Below are 6,000 nucleotides of genomic sequence, written 5' to 3'. Positions count from 1 at the left end.
TAAAAGAATGACACTATGAGTCTGGGATACTCCAGTCAGCTAGGACATTATGATATCGAATAAATTGGAACCTCGAGTATAAATTGAATTGAAACTCTTTAATATTTATGAAAGACCAATATCATATTGTGGACTCCGTCGTTCATCTTCGCAACAAACGAATACCAAGTGGATAACTGGAAAACACAGGGTAAGCAAAGCTTATCAATTAATCATACGTTAATATTTTCAACCCGCCTATTATCTATTTGGTTCGACTATTATATAATTCCGAGTGATCCAAAAGTGAATGACAAACAAACGAGGCCTCAGAGTAAAAATTCTGGCGTTTAACTTTTAAACAACAAACATGAAGCAATTTTGTTAGAAAGCCTAAAATAAATTTACTAGAATCTACTCGAACAAAAAGAGCAATAACAGCAATACCTACCACACGTGCAACAGACCACATGCAAAATACGTATATTTATATTCCTGTTTTATGAAAGCAAATGAGTGCAACACAAGCACACGAGCAATGTGAACAGGTAAAGTGTGTTGCCAGAATTTTATAAATTACTACGAAATCCATGACATGGCAAAACGATGCAAAGATCTAGATGTTCTTCTCATTCGCTTGCGCAGTGGCTGCTGAAAAAATAACTTCAACACAGTTGTTGAATGCAGGAAGTTACGAGCAGCAATAAGAAGTAAAATAAGAAGCAATTGAACGAATTTCGTGACGCACATCAGTGAATAGACACTTTTATATGTCTGTAATTGTATAAGCACTTAAAAATATATAATATATGTATTACATATATAAGTATATTATTTATAAGCGCCAGATATGCTTACAAATATGCCATCGTAGTTGGGTTAACTGAAAAACTCACATCCACAAAATAATTTGAATGCAAGCTTTGTTTATTTACATTTCCAAATCTACCTACATAGGCATATATACATATATTATTATATTTTTTTTTCAGTCACACATACCAATGAGCATGCCAATTTGTATGGAGAGCTCGCAAAATTTCGTTGCACACACCTGCGACGTATGCAAACGAGCGTAATGTAGTAAAACAACAACCACAATAATTGCAACAACAAAGCTGCACATTTCTTATTATCCCGAGCAGGGCAGTTTGCGAACTTTATTTGAATAGCTGTGTGCGTGTGTGTGTATTAGGGTGTCCGTTATTTCTTCCCAAGTTTCATTTCATATTCTCTGAAAAAGGTTCACTATCACTTTATTTTCAATTTAAACCATCCCTAAATCCTTCTACTTTTACCATATAATTAACATGAGTTTTTTCGAGCTTATGCAATACATTTTTTATCTCCAAAGTAAATAAATCCACAACTTTGAAAAAATTATGTTGAAATAAATATCCGTTCTAAAAAAAAGGTCTAGATGAGTTTTTCATAAAAAATTTAAAAGCTATACGCAGTTTAAGTTATGCCTCAATTGCATCAAGAATTCATGTTACTCATACGCCATGGTACGGTATTCATGCTTAACGCACTTATTGTATAATTTCAGCTGTCTATAACTTTTGTAAGAAGGGGTATTATCAAAAATATTATTAAGAACTTTTTCGTAGAGCAGAAATTTTTGTACAATAATATTATTTTTCAAGGTTGTAAATGTACTTTTTTGATGCAAAATACCAAAAAATCTCATGTTATAACATAAATGGAAAAAGAAATATTATTTAGCACGGTTTGAATTAAAAACTAGAAAAAAACGTTATATTCACATTTCTTATAGCATAAACGATCAGCATTTTGTTCCGGCAGTTTGTATGGCAGCATTATGCTATAGCAGTTTGATCTGAACAACGTCTTCGGAGATTTTATCGTTGCCTTGAATACTAATCCATACCGAAATTCGTGAAGATATCTCGGCAAATATCGATCATATTGTATGGCCGCTATACGCTATAGTAATGCGATATAAACAATTTCTTTGGAGATTGTAGCATTAAGGTATCCGACGTTTCCTTCTGTGTGTTACAAATTTCATAGCAAACCTAATATATCCTGTTCAGGATATAATAAGGAGCTTGATAAGTTAGATAATTTTTTTATTGCAAAAACTAAAACTTTAGGCGCAGTTTGCAAAAAAACTAGATTTGGGGAAAAACGGGCATCTTATTGTGTATATATATGTGTGTGCATAATGAGCAAGCAGAAAGGGTGTGGCGGTTGCTTCCGAGCAATTGTATGAGCAGAGAGATACTCAAATTATGATTTGTATGACATCTTTCACAGTAAAGTTCTGCACGCTAACCTCAATTGCTTGCATGCAATACGAGACAGATACACATACAGTCACAACTTAGCATACAATTGAATTTTGCTAACTCACACATACGAATATACACATTTGAGTGCTCTAAAATGGGGTTTTTCACCACTTCTGTGATTTACAAGTGTTCCGCCACTCAACGCTGACACTTTTTCTTGACTTCATTCGGGTCATAGACTTACAACTGACAGCATTACAATATGTGGCGGTGTGGGGAGACAGCCTATTGTTGTTTTTGTGTTGTGTTTGTTAGTGTTGTTGTGCCCTCAGTTGCCGTACATCAAGTTGTTGCTTTCTTCATTGCTTCCTTCGCTGGCCATATTATGTCACGTGGCTTGAATGTATGTGTTTGATTTTATATGTAGAGGCGAGTGTGTGAGTGGAGGTGACTGTATGTGTGCGTGTGGACAATGCGCTCCGCCTTTTTCTACTCGGTTCACTGCTCAGTTATTTTTAAGTCGAGTGTCATTATTTTATGCTGCTTTTGTTCTCTTATTCTTCGGGGCACGAACACTTTAGTGACTTAGTTGTCTTACTGAAAGCAGTTGTTGTTTTGCTGCAACAAAAAAAAACAAAAGTTTTTAAATAAATGAAGACCACAAAAAACAATGGCGGTAACAAAAAAAGTATGGTTGAAAGAATTTCGAAAACTAACTTCCAGTATCTGTGCAATTTACTGTTTTAAAGTGTTTTTAATTGATAATGGCACGCATTTGAGTTCAACTGAAGCGTTCGAAAAGATATTTTTATGTAGGTCCAGTGCCACAGGTCCAGTGCAAGAGAACAACAGAGATCCAACTAATTTCCATTTGGTTGTGAGTGGGGTAAGGACCCAGCATATCAGTTGAAAACCAAGACTTTATCACTCAACCTCGTAGCTTCTCTACTTATTTGCCTCTGTGCAAAAAATTTTAGAAAGAGGTTTTATCCTGTTCACACAATATACTATATAACCTCAAACTTCTCTTCACGCTTTGGAAAAACACCTTGGTAACAATCTTAATATAATATAGAATCCGTTCTTAAGAAGGATAATAAAAGATCAGCGACTGTAAGAAACCTATAAGTCGACCATATATGTGAAGAGGCCAAAAAAAGGGTTGAATTTATTAGGATTGCAAAAGCGGTGAGGACGTTTTAACTTTCCCATCAAAATTTTGTATTAACTTCCATTAAATTCGCTCTACTTCGACTACTCTAGTAAAACAGGTCTGCTTATTCCTGTCATGATGGTGCATAATAATGCGAAGGTAGAGTTTACTGCCACAATCTCTCCATCACTAAAGTTTCAGTCGACCTGACCATTGCAGTGTATTCTAAGTCGAAATAGAAGCTATTAAAGAAGCTACGGATGTACTCTCGTATATGTTATTTCTGATAAAAAGCATATGCTGCGGTAGCTATGTGAAAGTCAGATCTTTGGTAGCGGTTACTTTTGGGCTAAAGATTGTTGGTACCTTAAAAATAAGGAAGGTCTTACGATTTCACTAGTCGATTTACGACAGCAGAATTCAAAATTTACTAAAATTCAGCCGTCAAAAATAATGGCGGTAACTTTAACCTTTATGTTAGTAACCGGGTACCCGGGTACCCACCGCGGTGAATTTGTGTGAATAGCATAAAAAAAATACAATATTTCATTTTAAGCTCTCAAATCGTCGTTTTTTAACTTAAAAGAAAGCTATTTGTGCCACGTTGTTATTTTTGTTTTTCTTTAAATTGTCACTGACTATTAATATTTGAAGAAGATTTTAATTGAAAATCATCATCAGGTGGGCAGTACAATGTATAGTTTGCCCACGACGGCACCAGTTATAGATTTCAACTTTCCGTACTCTACTAAACACTCTTAAAGAATGCTCTGCGCTGTTCGTCATTGTTCATGCCTCTGCACCATACCGTAAGACGTATATAGAACAATTATATTTTAATTGCCTGCTGAGCCCATAATAACACCTCTTGGAATTACCAAATGATTTCGTGTCTGACGTCGTTGTTGGTACTTATGAGAAGGTTTTCACTACGTCGAGGTTATAACTGTCAACTGGTCTCCCAATCTGTGAGAGCTTTTGTTCGCTAACAGGAGGTACTTTGTACTGTCTTCGTTCACCAATATACCCATCTGCCACGCTTCTTTTTCGAAGCTTGAGAATGCTGCAAACACGGCACTGTTGTTGTGACTGAGCATTAGATTAAAGAAATCCCTCGATAAGTGGTCGCCTTGTCGGAAACCTATTCTGACGGAGCTGATGATAGCCTTCAACGTCATTTTACAAAGCCGCATTACCTATATAAAATTTATTGTTTGTTAGTGGTCTACAAAAATCCGTTTTCCGTTTTAGGCATATTTCTGTGAAACGGCATCGAATTGCACAACATACGTTATTAACCCAACAATTAGAGCTATGCATACTGTTTAGGTTCCACTTTCTTATACGTATGTATCTACCTACGATATGTCGAGTTTCTCTCGGCAAAAACTTCACGTTTACTTTCCTATTCTCCTTACTAGTCACTTATGATTTTTTGCAATTCTCCCGATGAGTTTTTCTGAACTACCATTTTTAACGGTAAATATTATTTATGTTAATGTGGCAATAACATTCTGAGTCCAGAATCTCTCTGTTGCAAACTTTTAAAAGTTCACCTACAAAAACTCTCACTAACTACCGCAGTTCATCATTCATTAATTACATTAATAAACTTGCCATATCATCTTTCATTACAACAGTAAATACAAAGTATAAGGTAGTTAAATTTCTGCTACTTTTCCGTACACACTGCTAACATGCCTGTGGGCTTAATTTTAATGCTGGAGCAAGTGTGTAGCTAACTGCAGCTGCAACTCAAGATGTCCTCAGCACATAACCAACACTGCGAGCACATAAAAACATAATTTTAAAGCACGAGCAAGTGCTTGAGTTTAATTGTTGCAGCGTTGTTGTAGTTGTTAGTGATGAGTAGAAGACACTTGACTCGTTGCCAGTTTACAATTACCGAAAGGAGGCGCGTCAGTCACGCACTGTAAGCAGCGCAAAAGGATGCGAATAACTGTGAAATTCAGCAGTAAACTCAAGAAAAACATAGAGAGCTTCTGCGATGCTGAGAAGCATTAGTTACGTAAATATTTGAAGATGTTACAAAACAAAGTAAGATGGTATTTTCCTCTATTTATTTGTATGTACAAAGAGGGGGAGCTGAGTACAGAATATAAAAATTCATAGAATGGCAAATTTTCCATTGTGTTTTTTTGTGGTTTTTTTCGAGTCGCCATTTCTTTACTTAGAGTTTCAATGTGATAAGTTTGTTAATAATTGTATTTTAAAATCTGTATTTTTCTGCAAGCTACAAAATAAGTAATGATCACTTGTTTCTTTGGATGGAGTAAGAACACTTCTCTTACTTTCTTCTAAAAAACAGATATATATTTAAATAATAAGGATTATTGCTATATATATTTATCCGTATAAATGCAATATTCGTGATATAAGTATAGCATGTTCGTTAAATACATTATGACATGAGTTCTACATCAGTAATTTCCAACAAACAGTGAAAATTATATTAAAAAAATTTCATTACAATTTCATAGTTAACCATCGACATATCCTATATCTACCACTGGAGCATTTCCATATGATCCCGTTTTTGTTTAGCACCCTTAGTTAGTTTCCCGATTTTCTGCAATTATCGATATATTTATG

The sequence above is a fragment of the Bactrocera oleae genome, chromosome 2 (assembly GCF_042242935.1).
Source record: "Bactrocera oleae isolate idBacOlea1 chromosome 2, idBacOlea1, whole genome shotgun sequence".
NCBI classification, from domain to species: domain Eukaryota; kingdom Metazoa; phylum Arthropoda; class Insecta; order Diptera; family Tephritidae; genus Bactrocera; species Bactrocera oleae.
The sequence above is the reverse complement of the archived record's forward strand: the minus strand, read 5'-3'. Positions refer to the sequence as shown.